This window comes from Pongo pygmaeus, chromosome 7, assembly GCF_028885625.2.
Source record: "Pongo pygmaeus isolate AG05252 chromosome 7, NHGRI_mPonPyg2-v2.0_pri, whole genome shotgun sequence".
Taxonomy (NCBI): Eukaryota; Metazoa; Chordata; class Mammalia; order Primates; family Hominidae; genus Pongo; species Pongo pygmaeus.
Window position 1 is genome coordinate 41,933,940 of NC_072380.2, and position 25,645 is coordinate 41,959,584.

The following is a 25,645-nucleotide window of genomic DNA, read 5'->3' on the forward strand; positions in this document are numbered from 1 at the left end:
ACCAGCCAGGGCAACATGGAGAAACCCCGTCTCTACAAAAAAATAAAAAAATAGCCAGGTGTGGTGGTGCACACCTGAGGTTACAGCTATTTGGGAGGCTGAGGTGGGAGGATCACCTGAGCCCAGGAGGCAGAGGTTGCAGTGAGCTGAGATTGTACCACTACACTTCAGCCTGGGTGACACAGTAAGAACTCATCTCAAAACAAAAAAAAAAAAAAAAAAAAAAGAACACCTTCATTTTCCCACATACCCCAAGTATTGTCTATCAAACTTTGTGCATTAAGTACTAGTTTAGTTTATAATTTTATTCATCAGATGTATGCATAATTTGTCTAGTTTCTGGTAGTCATCGCATAGTTTTCACTCATCCAACAAACATTTATTGAGCAACTACTATATATGCCAACTGGTGATAGAAAGATGAATAAATCAAAATTTATGGTCTGGTTGGGGGACAGACATATGAATAAATAATGAAAGTAAACAATATTAGAGGCACCCAAAGAGAGAATGAGCTCCTGGGGGAATCAGAGAAAACTTTCTGTTGGGGTTGATCTCGAAATGAGTCCCTAACATATGAGCAGATATCCGCAAAAAATTACATTTTAGTCTGTTTAAGTATCCTTATTTCAGGTAAATGTGTGAATTCTACTAGACTTTTTGAATTGTTAAAATAATGTACAAGCTCCTGTTTTCTTTCCACGAGAACCCCAGGAAGGCAACTATAGTCTCACAGGAGGTGGTAATGGTAGGTGGGCATGAATTTCAGAAAGTGGGGAGCTGGGCTAAGAGAAATAGTGTATCATGGTCATCCAAGAGGATGGTCTGCTCTGCCAACTTTTATCCACTGCTTGGCAGGTGCGAGCAGAACTTTGCGAGTAGAGCCCATTGCCAGAGCCCTGGGAGCCACACATTTCCTCATTTCTTTTTAAAAAACCTTATAGTAAACAAACAATCAACTGATGTTGATTTGATTTTCCAAGTATGTAGACTTTCCTACTGCTGAAAGTATGAGCTGACCTACTAATTCTATCATTCCAGTTAATTTTGCATTTTCAATCCTCCCAAAATAATAAATAAGCCTTTTTGTATCAGTGTCCCTTGTTGGTTTGAGTCTCTTAACCAACTTGTCACAATCAATTCATCATAAATTGGCAAAATAGAGTGTGTTTCTTTCTTTCTTTCTTCTTTTTTTTTGAGACAGAGTTTCGCTCTTGTTGCCCAGGCTGGAGAACAAAGGCACGATCTTGACTCACTGCAACCTCCGCCTCCCCGGTTCAAGCAATTCCCCTGCCTCATCCTCCCCAGTAGCAGGCATTACAGGCACCCGCCACCACACATGGCTAATTTTTGTATTTTTAGTAGAGATGGGGTTTCTCCATGTTGGCCAGGCCTTGGTCTTCAACTCCTGACCTCAGCTAATCCACCCGTCTTGGCCTCCCAAAGTGCTGGGATTACAGGCTTGAGCCACTGCACCTGGCAGAGCGTGTTTCTTTCAAATTGAAGACTATGATATAGATCTGGACTGAAACAACCTGTCTTCTTCACTTTGCTCTTAACTGCCAAGTCTCTCCTTAAGTCTGGGCTTTCTTGTATTCATCTGATCCAACATATGTACCATTCATATTCTGATGACTCTCAAATTTATTTATTTTTAACTTTTTTTTTTTTTTGAGACAGAGTCTTGCTCTGTTGCCCAGGCTAGAGTGCAGTGGCACGATCTCAGCTCACTGCAAGCTCCGCCTCCTGGGTTCACGCCATTCTCCTGCCTCAGCCTCCTGAGTAGCTGGGACTACAGGTGTCCGCCACCACGCCCGGCTAATTTTTTGTATTTTTAGTAGAGACGGGTTTTCACCGTGTTAGCCAGGATGGTCTTGATCTCCTGACCTCGTGATCCGCCTGCCTCAGCCTCCCAAAGTGCTGGGATTACAGGCGTGAGCCACCGCGCCTTTTTTTTTTTTTTTTTGAGATATGGTTTCACTCCGGTAGTCCAGGCTGGAGTGCAGTGAAGCAATCTCAGCTCACTGCAGCCTCGACCTCCTGGACTCAAGTGATCCTCCCACCTCAGACTCCCAAGTAGCTGAGACTACAGGCTCCTGCCACCATGGCTGGCTAATTTTTTTTTTTTTTTTAGAGAGAGAAGGTTTCACCATATTGCTCAGGCTGGTCTCGAACTCCTGGGTTCAAGCGATCTGCCTGCCTCGGCTTCCCAAGGTGTTGGAATTACAGGCATAAGCCACCGTGCCTGGCCTGACTCTCAAATTTATATCACTAGCTGAAGTTCTCCTCCCAACTCCAGACTTAAAAAAATTGAGAGTAGAATTACCATACGATTGGGCAATCCCACTTAAGGGTAGATACACAAAATAACTGAAAGCAGGATCAATCCCAAATGTCCATTAACAGACAAATAGATAAAGAAAATGTGGTATACAAATACAATGGGGCCAGGCGCAGTGGCTCATGCCTGTAATCCCAGCACTCTGGGAGGCTGAAGTGGGTGGATAACTTGAGGTCAGGAGTTCGAGACCAGCCTGACCAACATGGTGAAATGCCATCTCTACTAAAAATAAAATAAAATAAAAAAATTAGCCGGGCATGGTGGCGCACGCCTGTAATCCCAGCTATTTGGGAGGCTGAGGCAGGAGAATCTCTTGAACCCAGGAGGCAGAGGTTGCAGCGAGCCAAGATCACACCATTGCACTCAAGCCTGGGAAACAAGAGCAAAAACTCCGTCTCAAAATAAATACATACACACATACAATGGAATATTAGCTCTAAAAAAAAGGGAACTCTGACACATGCTACAACATGGGTGAATCTGGAGGACACTGTGCTAAGTGAAATGAGCCAGTCACAAAAAGACAAAAACTGACTATTTATATGAGGTAGAGTACTCGAACTCCCATTAGCAGAACGTAGAGTGGTAGAATGGTTGTTATTGGGGGTAGAGAGAAGAGAAATTAAATTTTTTTTAATGGGCATAGAATGTCAATTTTTTAAGATGAAAAATTTCTTTCTTTCTTTCTTTTTTGTAGAGATTGGGTTCCCCCATGTTTCCCAGGCTTGGTCTCGAACTCCTGGGCTCAAGCAATCCACTTGCCTCAGCCTCCCAAATACCTGGAATTACAGGCATTAGATACCACCCCCAGCCTTGATAAAAAATTTCTGAAGATTCACAATAATGAGAATATATTTAACACCACTGAACTGTACACTTAGAAATGATTAAGATGGGCCAGGCCCAGTGGCTCATGTCAGTAATCCCAGCACTTTGGGAGGCCAAGGTGGGTAGATCACCTAAGGTCAGGAGTTCAAGAGCAGCCTGGTCAATATGGTGAAAACCCATCTCTACTAAAAATACAAAAATTATCTGGGCATGGTGGTGCGCACCTGTAGTCCCAGCTACTCAGGAGGCTGAGGCAGAAGAATCGCTTGAACTGGGAGGTGGAGGTTGCAGTGAGCCGAGATCTCGCCACTGCACTACAGCCTGGGCGAAAGAGTGAGACTCTGTCCCCTCTCCCCCCCACCAAAAAAATTAGCCAGATGTGGTGGCGCATACTTGTAATCCCGGCTACTCGGGAGGCTGAGGTGAGGGGATCGCTTGGGCCTGGAGGCGGAAGTTGCAGTGAGCTGAGATTGTGCCACTGTACTCCAGCCTGGGCAAGAGAGTGAGACTCCATCTCAAAAAAAAAAAAAAAAAAAAAAAGAACTGATTAAGATGGTATAATAAATTTTAGGTTCTACGTATTTTACCACAATTGAAAACATTTTTTAAAAATAATATTTATTTTACTTTCTTTGGCTTTTTCTTTTGGTGCTTGGAAATGAGCATTGATGTTGCTGGTTGTGCAGTCGCCAGTTATGGATTCACCTCTTAATGAACGGCAGTCTTTGTAGATGTTAAAGTTGACTTTGGAAGGAAGATAAGTTGTACAGCACAGGCATGGTATTCTCCTGGGGAAAGGAGTTCTTCCCAGGCTCACAGCACTGTGCACCATGTACAGAGCACACATTTTGGGGAAATGCTCTCATACTATGAATGAATTCAAAGTTAGTAAGGGGTAGGATCTAAATCTTGTGATCTCTTTCTTCTAAAGGACTACCCTTCATCAGGTTTTAAAAATTACTCCTATAATTTCTGCAGTATGAGTTTTTTCATTCTAGAATGTGAAAATACTGCCAACAATAATCTAAGGACAGCCCATATTCACAGCGACAAGAAGTTCAGTGTTGGCTATAGCTCGGTCATGCTATGGGCAGGAGGCCTTCTCTAAGGATAAGTCTGCTTTGTGTCAAGCATTTCAAGCATGACTTGCTTGTTTCATCTGCCCATTTACATTCCTTGTACCTAGAAATGAATGTGATAAAAGTTTTGGTGCCTATAGGAACTATATTTACCCAGTTCATGTTGGCTTCCCACTCAGAGGGAAGTTTGATTGCCTTCCTGCATTTGAGAAGTTTAGAGAATGTGCCAGTGAATGTGCACACTCACAAGGTGTGTGTGTGTATCAGTGTTAATACCCAACAATTGAGCCTACCATTTGCTTGGGCAAAGAACACCATTTTCTCTTGAGCCTCTAATATGTGCGAAATATTTTAAGATTTCAGTATTATGTACAAAGAACTAGTAGATGGTAAGAATTGTGAGAAAATATAACCATGAGAACACAAAGAGAGTAGAGCAGATGAGTGGGCTACTTCCAAGACTGGTTCTGGGGGCAGAAAAGGAGACCAGACGAAGGACTCCAAAGAGCAGTTGAGATCCTGGTGGCCACTTTAAATCCCTATCCCTAGCACTGTGGAGAACACAACACAAAAATGTTGGATGTCTGGTTTCTTCTCTCTCTCTCTCTCTTTTTTTTTGAGATGGAGTCTCCCTCTGTCGCCCAGGCTGGAGTGCAGTGGTGCGATCTCAACTCACTGCAACCTCCGCCTCCCGGGTTCAAGCAAGTCTCCTGCCTCAGCCTCCCGAATAGCTGGGATTACAGGTGTGCACCACCACGCCCGGCTAATTTTTGTATTTTTAGTAGAGATGGAGAGACGGGGTTTTACCATGTTGGTCAGGCTGGTCTCCAAGGCCTGACCTCGTGATCCGCCCGCCTCAGCCTCCCAAAGTGCTGGGATTACAGGCGTGAGCCACCGCGCCCAGCGGTTTCTTCTCTTATGGAATTTAATGTCGTTGACGATTAGACATGGCCATGCATTACTCAGTCTTGAATTGGGATCCCCAAAAAAGCTGGGCGAATAACAAGGGCTCAATGAATGCATAAGTGATTGAGTTAATAAATATGTGATCAGTTCCAAATGGGTAACATTTAGTTATATGTGGTGGAGATAAGTAGTACAGTGTTTTGGAGCTAAGTGGTTATTCTTTTTTTTTTTTTTTTTTTTTTTTGAGTTAGGGTCTCGCTCTGTCACCCAGGCTGGAGTAGTACAGTGTCATAATCTCAGTTCACTGCAACATCTGCCTCCTGGGTTCATGCAATTCTCCTGTCTCAGCCTCCCGAGTAGCTGGGATTACAGGTGCGAGCCATCACCCCCGGCTAAATTTTGTATTTTTAGTAGAGACGGGGTTTCACCATGTTGGCCAGGCTGGTCTCAAACTCCTGGTCTTAAGTGATCTGTCCACCTCTGCCTCCCAAAGTGCTGGGATTACAGGCGTGAGCTACCCGCGCCCCGCTCCCCCCACCATTTTTTTTTAATTTTTAAAATTTTTGTAGAAGTGGGGGTCTCGTTACGTTGCCCCGGCTAGTCTCAAACTCCTGGCCTCAAGCGATCCTCTTGCTTTGGCCTCCCAAAACGCTGGGATTACTGGCGTGAACTACCATACCCTGCCCATTATTCGTACAGAGATTTTGAGGTCTAAGAATGTGGACTTTAAAGATTTCATTATCAGATTATGCATTTAGCACGGAATCACAATCTGACAGCCGTGTACAGCGTAAACCGGCGGAGAGGGCTTGGCACTAAAGGCAAACTGTCTTTTAAGAACAGGAAAAAGAAAGGTAATATATATTTTAAGGAGGTCCCATTTTAGGGGAGATAATAAGCTGGGGTTAGGCGTCTGAAGTCAGAAGATATAGTAAGAAACACACACGCAAACTCCAGCAGCCACCAGCTAGACTTGAGTAGAGAGAGCAGGTCCAAGTGGAGGTGGAAGTTGGAAAGTTGCATCTGCCAGGGAGGGCGAAGGTGGCCTACACCCACTCCTGGAGCACTCTGCTTGACGAGCAAGGCAGACGAGGCTGAGGGATACTGCTGGTGATGACGGTGGTCGTGGTGACGGTACTGGCAGCTAACAGATCTTGAGCGTACCAGGCCCTGAGCTGAGTCCTCTAACGGGCAGAACGTCGCTGCATACGGACAGCAGCCCCAAGAGGACAAGGTGATTTAGTGACTCTAGCCTCTTCCCGCGGTGCCAGGCTGATTTCACCCTCTACAGAACACACGTGCGAACCTCCGGGGAGGGAGCCAGTATCCGGTCCTAACGCAGGGAAGCGCTCCGCTTTCTGAGAGGGACGCGCCAGCGGAGGGGCGGCCAGGGCCCGGCCTCTCCTGCTCCCGTCCCGCCCCGCCCCGCCCCCGGCAGTGGCCCCTAGTCCGACAGAGGGCGACTCCACGCGTCCCGGGCTCGCCCAACCCGCGACCGGTCCACGCGGCACCCGCCTCTCCCTAGGCCCCCGCCCTGCCGGCCCGCGCGCGCCCGACGGGAGCGTGCGGGGCGGTGGGCGCAGGGTCACGTTGGGCGGCGTAGACAAAGGCGGGCGCGCGCACGTCCTGACGCAGCCTGGGCCCGCGGAGGCGGCAAGGGCGGGAGGGAGCGGTCGCCGCGGGATTTGGAGCTGCCTAGCCTCGCGGTCGGTGAGTAGGAGGGAGCTGGCCCCTTACCTCAAAGTCCCCGACCTCCGGGGAGCCGAGAGCGGGACGTGGAAGCCGGGCTTGGGCGTCCGCGCGGGGCCTGCGGTCTGGGACGCCCCGGCGACGCTGCGCCGGCGTCAGGAGGCACCATCGCCGCGCCCCGGGGATCCCCGGCGGGTGGAGCGGGTGCCCCCCGTCCGGGATGGAACGGTCCGCGCCCGCCCCGAACCCCGGCCGCCCGCCTCTCCGCTCCTCTGCCCTCCGAGCCCGGCTCCTCGGAGCCCCTCGCCTCCCCCGAGTCCCAGGTGTGCGCAGCCCTCCCGCCCTGGGAGTCCGGGGATGTGGGTGGCGAGGGCTGCGGGGCGTTGGAGCACCAGGAAGCGCCTTCCCCTGTCATTCCCCTTCCTGTGTTCTCTGGCTGCCGTGAGATGCATGTCTTTTAAAACTCTCTTTCTCCAAATGCATGCTCCCATTTTTCTTTAGGATTTCTTACCTCCCGAAATCCCTTGCCTTTCCTTTTTTATTTCAGGACCCTCCGAGGCATCCTTCTCCCACTGGGGCTTGTTTATTTCCTCGCTTTCCATGTCACAGAGGGCTGAAGTTTAACTGTTCAGAAGTTGCAGAAAATAGCTTATAGGAGACATACGGTGTAGCACGATGGAAATAAGTTCCATCCTCTGCCAAGTATTACCATGGATCTTCTCATTGATAACCTTGAGGTCATTTGAGGAATTTTGTTTCTGGTCCATTTTCCTTAATTTTGGCTGAACTTTGAGGAGCTCTCCTTAGTTTCATGTCTTGTAGATTCTATCTCAATCCAAGGGAAATGGTGTGAAGAGCAGTTACACCATACCAAAGTCTGCAGACAAAATCCTGTAATAATGCCAATCAAATATACTTCTCTCTTTGAAAGAGATGTGCTTTTTTTTTTTTTTTTTTAACTTTGTATTTTGGAGAATTTCAGACACAGGGAAATAGATGGAATAGGGAACCAGCATGTACTTGTTCTGGCCTCCTCAGCCACTTAACTGTGGCTATTCCTGTGCCATCCACACCCCACCCATTTCCCCTCCCGTATGTCTCAGGGAGAACTTGATGCAAGATGAGTCTGTCAAAAGTAGCTTCAGTTCCATAATGAAAACCACCCTACGAAGTCATAATGTACTTTTTGTTTTGGAACACAGCCTACTCTTATGAGGTCTTCAGCTAAGAAACACAATAGAGTTGAAGAAAGAGCACAGCAAAAGGTATCTTAACATGATCGAACAGGTTAAAAGAAAAAGTATGGCCGGGCGTGGTGACTTACACCGGTAATCCCAGCACTTTGGTAGGCCGAGGCGGGCGGATCACCTAAAGTCAGAAGTTCAAGACCAGCCTGGCCAACATGGTGAAACCCTGCATATACTTAAAATACAAAAATTAGCCGGTCATAGTGGCGAATACCTGTATTCCCAGCTACTTGGGAGGCTGAGGCCGGAGAATCGCTTGAACCCAGGAGACAGAGGTTGCAGTGAGCCGAGATTGCGCCACTGCACTCCAGCCTGGGCGACAGAGCGAGACTTGTCTCAAAAAAAAAAGAAAATAAAAAAAGTGTTTCAGATCTGGATGAGAACATTCGGAACGTCCTGTTCAATGTTTTCATTTTTTTCTGAGCCCTTGGAAGTCCAGAGTAGTTCAGTGACTTGTCCAGAGCCGCAGGTCTTAAGAGGCTGAAATCCCGCCTCTGCCTCCAGGCTGCGGTTTCGCTGACCCATACTGCTTGCCTTCAGGTTCCCTTCAGGAAAGAGAAATGGTGTAGGAGGGCTGTGGATGAAGACGCTTACATTCATGAAGGATTTGGATAGGCGAACATGAGCTTTTCCACCAAATTCCAGAATTTTAAGAAATGCCTTAAATTATTTCTTAAAAATCAATTTGGGACAGACGAGAAGTTCTGATAATAGTTTTTAGGGAACATGATAAAATTCTGACCTTAGAAGTGGTATACCAGTTTGAGAATAAGAACAAGCTATAAACGGTGAAGATAACATTCACAGCTATTTAAGAAAGAGTTACTAAGGGAAACCAGAATGACTTAAGAGTGTTACTCTTCTTTTTCTGAGAGAACAATAGCATCATCTCAGAAAGCTTTTCATGGCATTAACAGATAAGAATCTGGGCTTCTTGGACCATGGGTTAGACTTTCTTACAAAACCATAATATGCATTTCCTAGCAAAATTTATGCTATTAAATTTCCTTATCTCAACAAAGACTGGTAAATTCAGTACTTATTCCTCAATTTTCCTACCCTTAAAATGGGGATATTCCACCTCTCCAAGGAATGCTGGGAACAAGCAAGTCCTCATGTTAGGGGTCTTTGAGTTTTCATGGAAGTTTAGGTTATTTATATGATGACATAGTTGTCAACTTACTTTCAGGATGGACTTTTCTTTTGTGAGTTTGTGACCTAAATACAATAGTTGTTATGCATGTCCAGTTTGTGGAAGTACCACTGCAATAACAGCATTTGAGTGTCATGGTAAATCATTACCCCTAAAGATAGAGGAGGGAGGAGGAGGTGACTGTTGTGTGCCTATTTTGTGTTTGGTGTGAGGAGGGCTGTGGCTAGACTCTTCAGAGGCTAGCCTAACTTGCTAAGTGGTTTCTGCTAAAGAAAAACCCACTTTTCTTGTGTGTGCTTGTCACCAAAAGTTAGCTTTTATTAAAAACAAAACAAAACTCTCTGAGCTATCTGGAGATGATTTGGCCCTGGTTAAACATGAACTGTACTGCAGAATTGTTTGTTTGGGTAAAGTAGAATCTCATTATGACATGTCTTTTACTTCCTACTGTGTCATTGTGCTCATGGGGAGAACTTGACGGAATATCATCCGTTCCATGTATCACTAAACCATGTAATAGCGTACACTATGATTAAGGCTTTTTAAGAGAATAGAATTTTAGAGTTAGAAGGAGCCTTCCAAGTGCTTAGAGTTTCCCCTGAGACCTTTAATATACTCTTTCACCTTTAAAACACGTGCAGACACGTACACATGCCATACAAACACAGAGGCTCATCTAGGGCTCTCTTCATTTTGTCTTGTACAATCTTAGTATGTTTGGATCCCACCTCCAGTTAATTTGTAAGCCGAAGATCTGCAGTAATAGAAAAATGCTTTGTAAAACAGGAGCGTAATACGTTTGCGCTTGACTTTTATTTATTTATTTTACAGAGATGGTCTTGATCTGTGGCCCAGGCTGGAGTGCAGTGGCATGATCGAGGCTCACTGCACCCTCAGCCTCCCTGGCTCAAACGGTCCTCCCGCCTCAGCCTCCCAAAGGGTCAGAATTACAGACATGAGCCACCACGCCAGGCCTTTGTTGACTTTTTTTTTTTTTTCTCTCTCGAGACAGAGTGTTGCTCTGTCGCCCAGGCTGGAGTGCAGTGGCGCAATCTCGGCTCACTGCAAGCTCCGCCGCCCGAGTTCACACCATTCTCCTGCCTCAGCCTCTTCAGTAGCTGGGATTACAGGCACCTGCCACCACACCCAGCTAATTTTTTTTTTGTATTTTTTAGTAGAGACAGGGTTTCACCATGTTAGCCAGGATGGTCTCTATCTCCTGACCTCGTGATCCCACCGCCTTGGCCTCCCAAAGTGCTGGAATTACAGGCGTGAGGCATCGCATCCGGCCGACTTTTTTGAATTAAAAAAAAAAAATGATCAGGAAGCTTAAATCAAGGGAAGTTCAATGATTTTTTTTTTTTTTTTTTTTTTTTTTTTGAGACTGTGTCTTCCTCTGTCGCCCAGGCTGGAGTGTGGTGGCGAGATCTCGGCTCTCTGCAACCCTTCACCTCCTGAGCTTGATTTTCCTACCTCAGCCTCCCAAGTAGCTGGGATTACAGATATGCGCCACCACGCCCGGTTAATTTTTGTATTTTTACTAGAGACGGGGTTTCACCATGTTGGCCAGGCTGGTCTCGAACTCCTGACCTCAGGTGATCCACCTGCCTCAGCCTCCCAAAGTGCTGGGATTACAGGCATGAGACACTGCACGTGGCCAAAGCTGAATGATGTATTCAGGGACACATAGACTAGACAGTAAGAGTTGTGCCTGGAACCTAAGGGCAGTCCTGGTTCCAGATCTGAGCCCTTTCTGCTGTACCATTTTCTTCACCTCGGAGAAATAGCATGGGAAAGTATATATATATATATATATGTGTGTGTGTACACACACACACACACACACACACACACACATCTTTGTTTCTTTGCCAGTTGAAGATATATTATTTTCAGAGTCTCCTTTAAAAATTTTTGATCAGTGCTGTCCTATAGAAATATTATATATGCTATATACACAATTTTAAATTTTATAGTAATGCTATTTTAAAAGCACAAAGAAATAGATAAGGTTGATTTAATCATTCCACAAGGGGGGAGAGAGAGAGTGTGTGTGTGTGTGTGTGTGTGTGTCTCTGTGTGTGTATCTCAAAACATCACATTGTGCCCCCATACATATGTAAAATTATGTATCAATTTTTAAGAAGTTGACAAACAGTAATTTTACGTATTTATAGTGTACAGTAATATTTGCCCACATGGATAGAATGTGTAATGATAAAATCAGAGTATTTAGGATATCCAGCACCTGAAACATACATCATTTCTTTGTGTTGGTAACATTTCAAATCTACTTAACATTTCAAATTAAAATACACAAGAAATTGGCCTGACATGGTGGCTCATGCCTGTAACCCTAGCACTTTGGGAGGCCAAAGTGGGTAGATCACTTGAGGTCAGAAGTTTGAAATCAGCCTGGCCAACATGATGAAACCCCTTCTCTACTAAAAATACAAAAAAAAACTAGCCGGGTGTGGTGGCCTGTGCCTGTAATCCCAGGTACGAGGGAGGCTGAGGCACAAGAATTGCTTGAACCCAGGAGGCAAAGGATGCAGTGAGCAGAGATCACACCACTGCACTCCATCCTGGGCCACAGAATGAGACTGTCTCAAAAAAAAAAATATATGTATATATGTACAAGAAATTGCTCACTGTAGTCATCCTACTTTGCTATTGAATACTGGAACTCATTCGCTCCATCTAAGTTTTTTTTTCTATCCATTAACCAAGCTCTCAACATCCACCCTTCCCAGCCTCTGGTATCTATTATATTCTACTGTCTACCTCTATGAGATCATTTTTAGCTCCTATATATTGACTTTGATTTGAAAGTCAATTTAAATTTTTTTTAAAAAATTTTATAAAGTAGAAACAGGTGAAAATAATTTTAACAATATATTTTATTTAACCTAGTTTATCCAGAATATTACTTTGAAACGTAATCAATATAAAAATTATTAATGGGATATTTTACATGCATTTTTTCATACTAAGTCATTGAATTACAGTGTGCATTTTACATTCACAACACATTTTAAGTGCTCCAAGGTCATACATGGTTAGTGGCTGCTCTGTTGGACTGCAGAGAATCACTATCAGTGGAACATAAAGATGAAGGAATGTTTTATTTTGCTTAGTAATGTTCAGGTCTGAAGTTAGAGTTTGGGGTTGTGGTCATTGGTTTTTTCTTTCATGTTTTAGTGATTTTCTTTGCACAATTAGAAGTATTTTGAATTTGCAGAGAGATGAACAAAAAAGTCTGATGTCATGAATTTGTGCGCTTGTGATGAAAAGGTTTCATTTTTTAAGACAGGGTCTTCTTGCTCTGTTGCTCTAGCTGGAGTGCAGTGGCACTGTCATGGCTCACTGCAGCCTCAGCCTACTGGACTCAGGTGATCCTCCCACCTAAGCCTCCCAAATAGCTGGGATTACAGGAATGCACCACCACACCCGGCTAATTTGTGTATTTTTAGTAGAAATGGGGTCTCTCCTTGTTGGCCAGGCTGATGTTGAACTCCTGGCCTCAAGTGATCCGCCTGCCTCGGCCTCCCAGAGTGCTGGAATTACAGGTGTGAGCCACTGCGCCTGGCCAGTGATGTGTGTAAATTTAAAAGACTGTATTGGTGAAGATGTGGAGCAAGTGGGACTTTCCTACGCTGCTAGTGGGAATACAAAATGGTACAACCCATTTTGGAATTTGTCATTCCACTCCTAGGTATTTACCCAAGAGAAATGAAGTGTATGTCCACACAAAGACTTGTAGATAGCAGTTTTATTTGTAATAGCTTCAAACTGGAGCAACCTTAGTGTCCATCAGTAGGGAAATGGATGAAGAAACTGGTATATCCATATACTGGAATACAGCTCAGCAGTCGAGGAATAAACTGTTGACACATGCAGCAACGTGGATGGTTCTCAGTATAATTATGCTGAGTGAAGTAAATTGGATAAAAAGATTTTTTACACAAGAAAAAGGCCAGGAAGTTGCTTCTAATTACATATGCAGCACTCAGATGTCAAGAACTGGTATTGAAATTGAGCCATCAGAGCAGTGTTCAGGTCGAATAATGAATTGTCTTGGGTCTTAAAGCTCCAGCAAATCAAATTGTCATCATCAAAATATCCTCTTTTTTTTGGTTTTGTTTTCTGTTTTTTGTTTTGCCAGCTTCAAGAGATGGTTCCGTTGCTTTGGGGTGAACTTGGTACCAGTGCCGTGTTACTTATCCAGTTCTAACTCAAGAAAGTTCTGGAGGGCATAATGATCTTAGATAAGACCAAGGCCCCGAACCTGACCATGTTCTGTCTTCCCTGTGAGTTGAATCATCCTTTTGCCAGTTGGATCCTGGCTTTGTGTTGGGTAATTTATTTTATCCAGGATTGATGCCAGCTATGTGTGTTCTGGGTTTTCGGCACTTCAGGTTCATGTCAACTGAGTCGCTCTGAGAGCTGCCCTGTTAGGAAACATTATGCACTTTCCCCACTAAGCAGCAGCTTCCTATTCAAGCAAATTTCTTACACTCTACCAGTCCCGATACACTCGACATTAAATTCAGCATAGCACACATTTCCTCATGCCTGTGTGTGCGTGTTTGTTTACATTACAGTTGGGGCATTTGGTGGGCCTATGTTCTGACAGTAAACTAGGAGAAATGGATGCTTTTTTCTGAATTGTAATCCACCCTAAAGCAAGTGAGGAGTCAGCCTGGGAAGCAAGAAGTGCACTCGACTGGGCATCAGATGGGCGTATTAGTCCTGCCTCTGTTACCAGCCAGTTTCGTAACTTGTCCCCATCATCAAACCCTTCCAAGGCTCAGTTATTTGAGCCATAAAATGAAGATGTTGGACGAGAATTCTGAAAGATTAACTAATAAAGTTGTGGTTTGTCATCATTTTATTATTATTGCCTCCAGCTTTATAGTGATGATTAGTAGTAGAAGCTTCTATTTATAGAGGATTTTGTGCCAAGCACTACACTGATAGCTTGATAGGCATCATGTTCAGTCTTCACAACAATACCACAGGATATGTATTATTCCCATTTTACAGATGAGAAAACTGAAGCATGGAATGTGACTTTTTTGAGGTCAGACAGCCAGAAGGTAGGGGAGGCTGGTTTTGAACGTAGCTTGTCTGATTCCCTGTATGTTTGGCCATCATGCTTTACTGCTTCCCTGACATTCTGCAATTTTAAATAAAGACGTAAGGACAAAAAACTTGTTTCAGGAAGGATTTTTAAAAGACATCCAGTCTAATCACCATAATGTATCTGCCAGTCTGCAGAATGCAGATATAGGTGAAGGTCTCCCTATACAGCCTATTCTTTTTGAACAAGTTAATCTTAGATTCTTTTAAAAATAGCTTTATTGAGATACAATTCACCTAATGAAAGTATACAGTTCACTGGGATTTATTATGTTCACAGATGTGTATAGTCATCAACAGAGTCAGTTTTAGAACATTTTCGTCACCTCAGAAAGAAACCTTTTAGCTATCACTCTCATATCTCCCCACTCTCGCCAGCTCTAAAGTAACCAACAATCTACTTTCTGTCTGTGTAGATTTGCCTATTTTGTATAAATAGAATCAATATGTGGTCTTTTCGATGGGTTTTATTCACTTAGTATGATGTTTTGAAGATTCATCCATGTTATAGCTTGCATCATTTCTTCATTTTTATGGCCAAAGTTTCCATTGTATGGATACACCACATTTTGTCTATCCAGTCATCAGTTGATGGACATTTTGGTTGTTTCCATCTTTTGGCTGTTCTGAATAATGCCATTGTAAGCATTCATGTGCAATTGTTTTGGTATAGACAGTTTGTCTTTCTCTTGGGTATATACTTAGGAGTGGAATTGCGAGGTACATGGTAACTTAGTTTAACCATTCTCTGAGCTGCACTGTCTTACATTCCCACCAGCAAAGCGTGAGGGTTGGATTCTTAGTATTGAGCTAGAATTTGCACCCCATACCTGCCAACCATAGCACCAGTTCCCTTGCTTCACGTGTCCCAAGCAAATCCGCTTTTTCTAGGTGACAGCCAGCCCGGTCTGACCTGGGTGCTCTCCAGTACTGAAGGGCTTCCACCAGCTTTCATGTCCTGGGATGTCGTTCTGGATCCTCACCACCTCTCTTATGAATGTGATCCCCCTCCTTTTTTTTAGAGAACTAGATGCCTTTTATGTATGGATAATTTGTGCTCAGAGATGGTTGTCTTCTCAGTTTCAGTTGTCCTTTCTCAGTTAACTGGTAAGAACCCTTAACGCGGTAGTCTCAACTGGCTACACATTAGAATCGCTCGAGTGTCTTAAGAACAAATCCAGATTGTACCTGCAGAGATTCTAATTTATTTCGTCTGGGCTGAGGCCCAATGATGCAAATAAGCATCCTGGGTAGAGAACCAGTGCAGCCTTTAGTGGCCAGGGGATGGCTCTGGCTGGGTCTCTGAGGGCCCACATGGCTCATGCCCCTGCCATCTGTGCATGGATACCAACTGTCCTGATTCAGAATTACTGTGAGAGTCTCAGTTTTTACTAATGCATTTACACAGAGTGCCATCTTGAAGCCTCAAGCATTTATGTTCCTGTTTTCTGGAGAGTCTCATTTGCCCCCAGTATGCTCTTCAGACACTGGCTGTGGCCATGTTTGCCTCCCTGTCAGGCCATGTGAACTTTCTGAATGAGAAAGCATGCTCCAGCCATTTCAGAGGCATATAAACACCTTTAGGCAAAAGTGGTAGTTGAAAACCTCATTAGTGTAATGTCATTACTTCTTGGGAAATACGTTCAAATTCCCCTTCTTCCTAGTGACGGGGCTTAGATGAATAGTATTCCATTATATCCTCTATTGGGAGACGTTGATGTTTGTTTTGATATTACAGACAATGCTACAGTCAGTAACCCAGCACATATTATCACTTTGCTCATGCTTTAAAATACAGGGTTTATACACTTCTGCACTACTGATGTTTGGGGCTGGACAGTTCCTCATTGTGTGGGAGCTGTCCTGTGCATTGTAAGATGTGCAGCATCATCTCTGCCCTGCGCACTACACTAGATGCCAGTAGTAGCACTCCCATCCCAAGTCGTGGCAGCCAAAAATCCCTGCAGATATTGCCAGATGCTCCCCAAGGGGGTAAAAAAATCACCCTTGGTTGGGAACCACTGGTCTGATTTATCCTTAGGACACATTTCTAGAAGTGGAATTGCTGGATCTAAGGTTACGTACATTTAAAATTTTGATGGCAGTCGCTAAATTGTTCTTTGTAGAGGTTGAACCCATTTTACACTCCAGCCAGCAGTATTTGAGGATGTTTTTCTATTTTCTTCAGTGCAGTGGTTTATCAGAATTTCTTTGCCATCTCACTGTAGTTTCAATTGGAATTTCTCCATTTTACGACTAACCTTTTTATTGAACACTTACTGCTTGCTAGGCAAGTTGTGTTTTTTGGCCTGTGGATTTTGTGTCATGTGTTATAATGCTTTCCTCTCTAAGCCTTCTTGAAGTTTGGTACCTAGGACTGAAGTCTGAGTTTCTTCTGATTCTAATGAAATGATAATATATACCATTCATTGAGATCTAACATGTGACAGGCAATGTGCTTGGTGTGCTCTAAAAATATGTGCATTCTTTTGTGATCTAAGCGTGTATTAATAAAGTGGCCTTTCTTTTACCTTTTGATTTGGCACAGGGCCTCTGTCTGCACATATTCTAGCAGTTATGGTCCCTGAGTTGGGATATGTCACAGAGAGCCGACTGAAAAGTATTTGATTCTGCATTTAGGAGTGATAATAGTCCCAGTCCAATACCTTGTGATTGGGACAGAATTGGTGTAGATGCCTTGATTTAAATTAAGTTCTGTTCTGTTCTTTTCTTTTTTCTTTTCCTTTTCCCTCTTCTTCTTTTCTCTTCTTTTCTTTTCCTTTTGTTTTCTTTTCCAGGAGTGTATTTTCCTTGTCAACAGTCATCATAGTTTGAAATTACGACTTTTTGTGTGCTTGTTTCCGGATGGGCATATCTTTTCACCACTTAACAACAGCTAACACCTGGTGTACTGTCTGGCACACACTGTGTGCCCAGTGAGTATTTGTTGAATGAATGAACTAGTCACTCCAAGAACTGAGGCCATTAGGGGGCCCAAAGGCCCAGATTTGCCATTCCATGGGTTGAAGAGTTAGGTTAGCTTAGTGATGGGCTCTGTTGCCTTCCTGGAATGGAGGCAGCTTCCTTCCTAAAAGACTCAGAACTAGCTGATTCTCTGGAATGTTTGGCTTGTGGGGGAACATTGGCCCTGATGATTCTGGGTGAGTTTGGTTGGAACCCATCTGTGGACGTTGAGGGAATAAGTGAATATTCCTCTGAATGAATGGCTTCTCCAGCTCACATTCTTAAGGGGTCATGCTTATATTTACTTGAGGCAAAGTGATAGCCTCTCGTAAAAGAACGGTTATCTAGAAATTGTGGTTTGATTGAGTTCTGATGTGAACAGTTTTGATATTTCCAGACATCAAAGTCTGTGTTAAGGGGACCTTAAGCTACCAGTTACCTCTGGCTTTAATGATTTTTCAGTTTCCAAACACTACCGATTTGATAAACTCAGTTGGCTTGCTCTTTCCTCCACTTCTAAGAATTTGTGTGAGTGTTGTTTAGTGTTGGCCAAATAACTTGTTAGGCCAGTTTGGTGTTCTCTGTCCTGGAGGCTGGCATTCAGCAAAAGGAACTCGGGGTGGGGTGTGGCGGGATGGGATGGGGTGGGATGGGATGGGACTGGGAGAGCCAGCAAGGGGCCTCTGAGCGGAGGAAAGACTAGCAAGGTCATGAGTGCAGACTCTTCCTATAAGGGGCGGATAGTGAGTATTTTAGGGTCTGTATCTGTAAGGGGCAGATAGTGAGTATTTTAGGGTTTGTCAAATCTTCTTTGTTTTTTGCATCTGTTTAAAAGAGTCTAAGAATGTAAAAACTCATGAGTCTTTGTGAAAAAGACTATAGCCAGATGTGGGCTGTGATTGGCCAACCCCTGAACTAGGTGAAGAAATTGGTTTATTGCTGCACATGTTTACTGGTTTGGGGACATGAACCCAGAATAACCTTGGGAATTCTTAGTTGTGATCCTTAGAGGAGTGATCTACACTCTGGCATGGGGGTCAAAGTGACCCTGGTGTCGGTCACCTTGGGTCTGTGGAACTCAGGGTAACCCTGGCCAGTAGGACAGAGGCCCTTGCTGCCTCTTTCCCATGGCAGTGCTGTCCACAGGGAGTGGAGAGACAACAGTGGAGGAGGAAAGCAGATGTTGCCCTGGATGGGCCTGAGAACTTCGGTAACTCAGGTGCCTGAACTACCTCTAGAGCACAGTTAGAAAACTGGCATGTACGAGTGTTTATCAAAACACAAGAGCATGTCTGTATCTTGGATTCTGAGACCACCACCAAATTCTGATAATGGAGTCCAGATCTTGATGGTTTTCTCTAATCACAAGAAGTTCTGTAGAGCAGGCTGGCTTGAAGAAAGTGCTACTTCTTTTTTTTTTTTTTTTTTTTTTTTAAAGAGTCCCGTTCTGTCACCCATGCTGGAGTCTTCCCAGGTTCAAGCAATTCTCCTGCCTCAGCCTCCTGAGTAATTGAGATTACAGGCATGTGCCATGATGCTTGGCTAATTTTTGTATTTTTAGTAGAGATGGGGTTTCGCCATGTTGGCCCGGCTGGTCTCGAACTCCTGACCTCAGGTGATCCACCTGCCTCAGCCTCCCAAAGTGGGATTACAGGCATGAGCCACCGCGCCCGGCCAGTGCTACTTCATTTTAAAGCATGTAGTTTGGGAGACAGGAAGAAGTAGGGGTTACAGAGCAGGGGCCTGGAGACGGATGCTCTTGTCCTGCTTCCAACTCTCTGCAACCCTGGGTGACTTGAGTCCCTTAATCTTCCCAACCTCAGCGTCCTCACCTGTAGATCAGGATGACAATTACTCCACCGTACAGCCATCGTGGAGATTACTTGAGGGTGGTATATGTGAAATGCTCCTTAGCGCAGTGCTGGGCATGTTGTAAGCACTCAGTCAGTGTTAGCAATCGCAGTGACAGTGTGAAAGTGGAAGGAAATGTAAGAAGTGGCCATCAGAACTAGGAACTAGGGTTCATGACCCAGCGCCACTGAATAGCGTGTCCTTGTAGACTAGAGCATTTTGTCTTCAGAAATGTGTGAATGACATGGAGCTGTACAGAGGAACTGGGTCTGCAACTACCTCTCTCAGCTTCCTGATGTGTAAAATGGAAATCATACAGATTGACGGGCTGGGGATAAACAAACGAGGTAACAAGGGAAGGGCCTTGAGTTCTCTGAAACTGTAGCAGGACAAGCCACAGTCAAGAACCCCTCAGACACCCAGTTGTAGAAGGAAAGGGTTTTATTCAGCTGGGAGCGTTGGCGGACTCACATCTCCAAAAACCGAGCTCCCTGAGTGAGCAATTCCTGTCCCTTTTAAGGGCTTACAACTCTAAGGGGGTCCACGCGAGAGGGTTGTGATCGATTGAGCAAGCAGAGGGTACGTGACTGGGGGCTGCATGCACTGGTAATCAGAATGGAACAGAACAGGACAGGGATTTTCACGATGCTTTTCCATACAATGTCTGAAATCTATAGATAACACAAGCAGTTAGGTCAGAGGTTGGTTTTTAACTACCAGGCCCAGGGTGCGGTGCTGGGCTGCCTGTGGATTCCATTTCTGCCTTTTAGATTTTATACTTCTTTGTTTGGAGGCAGAAATTGGGCATAAGACAATATGAAGGGTGGTCTCCTCCCTTAAAACATTGCACAGATTTTAAGGCAAAGTCAGTAGTTGTTCATTCCCTCCCTTTGAGAACCTCACTCATTAGTGGGAGTTCTCACTTTCTTCCTCACTCTCCATGTCTTCTTGCAAGACAGATCGATAGTGATTCATATAGTACACTTATGCCGAAGCATTTTGGTGAACTAAGGTAACGATGAAGCTTTTTATCATTTGAAGAAGTACAGGTAGCAAACAAGGCAGTAGTAAGCAGGTTCCTATTACTATTGTGACTCCTATTATAAGAGTTTTAAATCCTCCTAGCACTGGGAACCATTTTCCAAACATGGCCCCAGGATCAAATCCATGCCCCCCTTGCATTAGCACGTGTGCCAGTTTTGTCATATCTCTATGTCTTCAACTACTTGCCCTTGATCATCTATGTGTAGACAGCAATTACTAAGGTTAAATTCCCGATAGACCCTTCCTTCAGCTGCTAGCAAGTAGTCAAGAGCCAATCTATTTTGATAGATAGCATTTCTCATCTGAGTTTCTTGCCGGGCCAGAATAGTCAAGGCTCTGTCGGTTTTATTAGTGATTATTTCTAAGACAGCTTGTAACCGTTTGATTCGGTTGAACATGTAAATGGCAGTCCAGTATCCCTACGAGCCGTCTTGTGCCCAATTAGCAGGCCCATAATATGGTATGATTCTCTTAGGGGGCCATTTATCATCTTTCCAATTTCCTATAGCTATGCTTCTTTTTTCGCAGGAAGCATAGACAGGGAAGCCCAGGAGTTTACCCGTTTTTATGGGCAGTAGGAAGAAAGGTGGTTTAATAGTGCCAATAACACAACTTCCTGCCCACTGGTTGGGTAATTTGGCATAAGCTCTATGCCCACATATCCAGTATAATCCAGTGGGGGCTGTCCAGTCCTGGTGGGACTCCGGGTGGGTCCACATGGTTTGCAACTTTGGGAATTTACTAAATGGATTCCTTTCTGTGTGATTTGAACTCCACCAAGTGACTATTTTTGTAGTACCATTATGCAGTTTCTGTCCCAGACAACTAAGTTGTCCTATGGGGTGAGTGAATTCTTTGCCTTCTCTAGCTATGCAATATTGTCCAAAAATTGAGGCTTTTAGGACCCAGAAATTATCAGGGTGATTCTTTTGAGCCGAGAATTCATCAGGAACTGGGTGTGTGGGTACTAATTCTCGGGCTTCTCATGGCCATTGATCTCCTATTACAGTTCCTCAACATACATAACACGAAGTGACATTGAGAGACTGGGCTAAATGCTCAGCTAATTGCAAAAACAAGTTTCATGTTTTTCCTGGAATTTCTGGTACTAGCACATTTAGTTCATCATAGAAAGTTTGAAACACTGGCTCAGGAGAGCGTTTGTAAACTTCTCCTCGAGCTAAGATATTTACTCGAGGATCCAGTCCGGCCCCATCGATTCCTAAGGTCACACGCTCCCCTTTTTTCCAGTGAGGATCAAGGGGATTGGTTATTACGAGCTCTAAGGGGTTACATTGTCCCTTAGTACAGGAAGGGCCGCTTTTTCCTTTCTGAAGGTGGACTGGATCGTTTCATTTTTTATCCACGTGGCCCAAATGACACAAGACTAGTATCCACATTCATTTCCACACAGTCCTAATTCATAACAAATATACTTATTTTTGGTCGTATAGCCTTTTTCTCCATCAAAAGAGCCACATCCTCTTCCTACTTATTGCTATTAATGACAACACAGACATCAAATTTCAAGATTATGCATTTGGGCACCCCTTTTTTTTCTGTTCTGGCTAATCCTTTACTTGTATCACTTACGAGTCCCCACCAGTCTTCAGTCCTTAATCTTATTTCAAAAACTGTGGACATGGGAGGCTCAGAGGGGTCATAACACACATCAGGCTGGTCACTTCCTGGGCTACATACCTTGTACTGGAGGTGCTGCTTTCTTGACTCGGGTGTGATGAGTCCATCCCTTTTTCGCTGTACGAACAGCAGTCTCTGTGGTTAACAGCACAAGGTAGGGTCCTTACCAGGCTGGCTCTAGTTCCCCTTCTTTTCACCCTTTGATGAGAATGTGATCTTCAGGCTGGTGCTGGTTTACCGGAAATTCTAGGGGTGGTACATGTGCTAAAAGACTTTTAGTTTAGTGGAAGAAAAACCAAGTATATAATTTTTAAGAAATTCACCTTTTGTTTTAAATGTGGGGACATCAGCAGTGGACTTTATAGTCCTTGGTGCCTTTCTACTGAGAAATTTCCTTTAGCACCTATTTTTATTAGTTTTTAGAACAAAGAAAGCCAAACACCATTTTATATTTGACAGTGCTTCCTGGATGATTTTTATACCAGATAAGCTATATTTCATTTTTATATTAGTGTGTTATTAATGTTAAACTTAGTTTTAATAAAACTTTGTAGACATATTTATTCAATTTTTAATGTCTGACCATAAGGTAAGATTTTTATAGGCTCTTTTTAACCTTTTATAATTTTTTGTTAAAGAGCAGGTTAGTGCTTTAAGAAAAACCCGTTGTGTTTTTATTTTAATGTTCAGTTTACAGAAAAACTGGATGATACCTCTTTAACTTTAGCCAATATGTTTACACACAGAATTTTCTTTACAATTAACATTTTAAAACTTGCTTAAGCCTTTAAAACAATTTTTTTAACCTTTTAATGTAGGTAAAAATTTACATTCCTATGCCTCCTTAAAATCCATTTACCAAAGGTATATTTTACTTTCCTTATACACCTTGTACATAAACTGTTTTTTTAAATAGTTTTACATTCAGGAGGCCTATATTATACAACATTTCTTGCATAAATTCCTTTTTTTAATAACTTTTTTTTTCTCAGAACTTTCGCAGACAATTCTTCGATATGTCTCAACTTTCTGACTTATTACAAACTTTTTTTTTTTTTTTTTGAGATGGAGTCCCACTCTGTCGCTCAGGCCGGAGTGCAGTGGCCCGATCGCGGCTCACTGCAAGCTCCGCCTCCTGGGTTCACGCCATTCTCCTGCCTCAGCCTCCCAAGTAGCTGGGACTACAGGCGCCCACCACCACACCTGGCTAATTTTTTGTATTTTTAGTAGAGAGGAGGTTCACTGTGTTAGCCAGGATGGTCTCCATCTCCTGACCTTGTGATCCGCCCGCCTTGGCCTCCCAAAGTGCTGGGATTTCAGGCATGAGCCACCGTGCCCGGCCCAAACTTTTTTTTTTTTAAACAACCAGTTAATTTATTTCAGGGCAAGAATTTACCATATAACTTTTTTTTTACATAAATTCTGTCCCCCCCCCCTTTTTTTCTGAAGATGATAACCATTCCTTTCCAAAGTGAACTTCCTTTATATCTGTGGACTAGACTGTCTAAGGCCACAAGATTAGAAGTTACTATAATACATGTTACACTTTTAGCAGACTTCAGTTTTGTTGAAAACCTTGTAAGTTTGGGATTTTAATTATCCTTTGCTATTAGTAAGACCTTGTTTAGTCCAAATTAACTTAGAATTGGTATAGGTTTTTTTGTTTTGTTTTTTTTTTAATTACCTGGGAGGAACCATCTATTGTCCTGTTCTGAAGGGAGTTCCTCCTAGGTCTGGTCAGACCTTTGTATGGTAATTAAGATTTGGATCCCCTGTTAGGAAACCTGCTGGGTTAAGGGAATTTTCAGTGGTTAATGTTAAATCATCCTTTTTTTTTTTTTTAACTTAGGATATTTCTGAACTGGTGAGGTATGCTCACAATGAGGTTTCCTCTAGAAGTTATTTTTCTACTTTCTTCTGTTAGCAAAGCAGTTGCCGCTACCGATTGAATGCTTTTGGGCCATCTGCAGATTACTAGGTTAAGGATTGTTGATAGGAAGGCTATAGGTTGTTAGTGGCCTCAGTGCTTTTGGGCTACGCCGTTGTTTACACTTACAACAAGGTGGTATTGGAGTGTTGTAGGGTCACGGAGAAGACCCTCAATTATCAATTATAGGTTTTAAATTTACCCTGGCTTTTAAAGGAATAGGGTACACTTTTTTTCTTAACTACTTGTATATCTCTTTCTTTCTCTCTTTAATTTTCTGTCTCTCTCGTTGACTTTTCCTTTTGCCTCTGCCTCTTCCTCTCTCTCTGCCTCTCTCCCTCCTTGACTCCGTCTTTGTCTCTCCCTCTCTTCCTGTCTGTCTTTTCCTCTCTGTCTCTGTCTGCTGGTCTTTCCTTGCCTCTGCTAGCCACTTATGCTGCTGTTCTCTCAACCACTGTGGCGGGGCAGGGGTGGGGGGGTGTGGTCTAAAACCAGCGGTAACCAAGTGTCTATGAACGGGAACTGGTCTAGGTGCCCTGGCTTACGGGTTACCTTGTGCCGTATCTTTGAAACAAGGGACCTGTCCAGGCTTCTTTCTGATGGCCAACAGCCACCTCCAATGCTGGCCAGTCTATTTCACACACAGTTCTAAGTTTTCCTGGTATCGTAGTAATGCCGTAATCTCCCTTCAGTCCTTTCTTGAAATTTTTCAACGTAGTTCCTAGTGGGGTGGGCTTATTTTGTGCCTGACCCATGTGTCCTTGAGACAAAACACCACGCTCTCACCACACGCACACCACAAAACAAAGAACGGGTAAAAAGGGCACACACACACTTTTACAGTTTACACCAAACCAGAATCAAAACCAAAATCAGAGTATCAAGAGATCCAAGCCAGGTCAAAACCAAAGTATCAAGCAATCCAAATTAAGTCAAAAACAAAAGCCAAAGTACCGGTACAGGTATGCCGTGGGTGATGAGGCCACGCTTCCACTCAAATGGAGTGGGCAAGTTCCAAAGACAAGTCTTACCAAGTTTCAGATGTCTGGACTCCCAAGTGCCAGTTCCTTCCTGGTGTTCAGCCACTGCGCTGATCCTCTGTGGGAGGCTGCCACATGCTGCTCTGGTGACATGTCCCATGGGGCAATTGCCTACCCGGGAGTGCTCTTTGGATCCGCATTGCTCAGGCTGGTCTGAGTCCCCCACAGGGATGCTCCACAGGGCAGGCCTAAGTCACCTAAGGGGCTGCCTTGGCCTTCTGCTAATCACCTCGTTTCCCGGTCAGGGAACCAAGAAATGCAACAGGACTAGCCGCGGACAAGAACACCTCAGACACCAAGTTGTAGAAGAAAAGGGCTTTATTCAGCTGGGAGCATCAGTGGACTCACATCTCCAAAAACCGAGCTCCCTGAGTAAGCAATTCCTGTCCCTTTTAAGGGGTTACAACTCCAAGGGGGTCTGCATGAGAGGGTCATGATCAATTGAGCAAGCAGGGGGTACGTGACTGGGGGCTGTGTGCACTGGTAATCAGAATGGAACAGAACAGGACAGAGGTTTTCACGATGCTTTTCCATACAGTGCCTGAACTCTATAGATAACACAAGAAGTTAGGTCAGGGGTTGATTTTTAACTACCAGGCCCAAGGCACGATGCTGGGCTATCTGCCAGTGGTCCATTTCTGCCTTTTAGATTTTACTTCTTCTCTCTTTGGAGGCAGAAATTGGGCATAAGACAATATGAAGGGTGGTCTCCTCCCTTAAAACATTGCGCAGATTTTAAGGCGAAGTCAGTACTTGTTCATTTGTTCAATTTCTTGTACTTCTAAGTGTTTGG

General features: G+C 44.0%; 1 protein-coding gene across 9 annotated transcripts in view; it reads left to right on the forward strand.

Annotated features, from left to right (window-relative positions):
- Positions 1-6,586: 6,586 nt before the first annotated feature.
- GPAT4 (glycerol-3-phosphate acyltransferase 4) overlaps positions 6,587-25,645 on the forward strand; it is a 43,670-nt gene continuing 24,611 nt past the window's right edge. For 2 of the 9 annotated variants that reach the window (XM_054499695.2, XM_054499702.2), the window contains exons 1-2: positions 6,593-6,864; positions 25,098-25,224. The gene's annotated coding sequence lies outside the window, so the exon portion shown is untranslated. Of the gene's footprint in view, positions 6,865-6,894; positions 7,167-7,390; positions 7,581-8,045; positions 8,109-13,408; positions 13,554-25,097; positions 25,225-25,645 lie in introns of those variants that run through there. The other 7 variants (XM_063668711.1, XM_054499698.2, XM_054499696.2 and 4 more) reach the window with 7 other exon arrangements.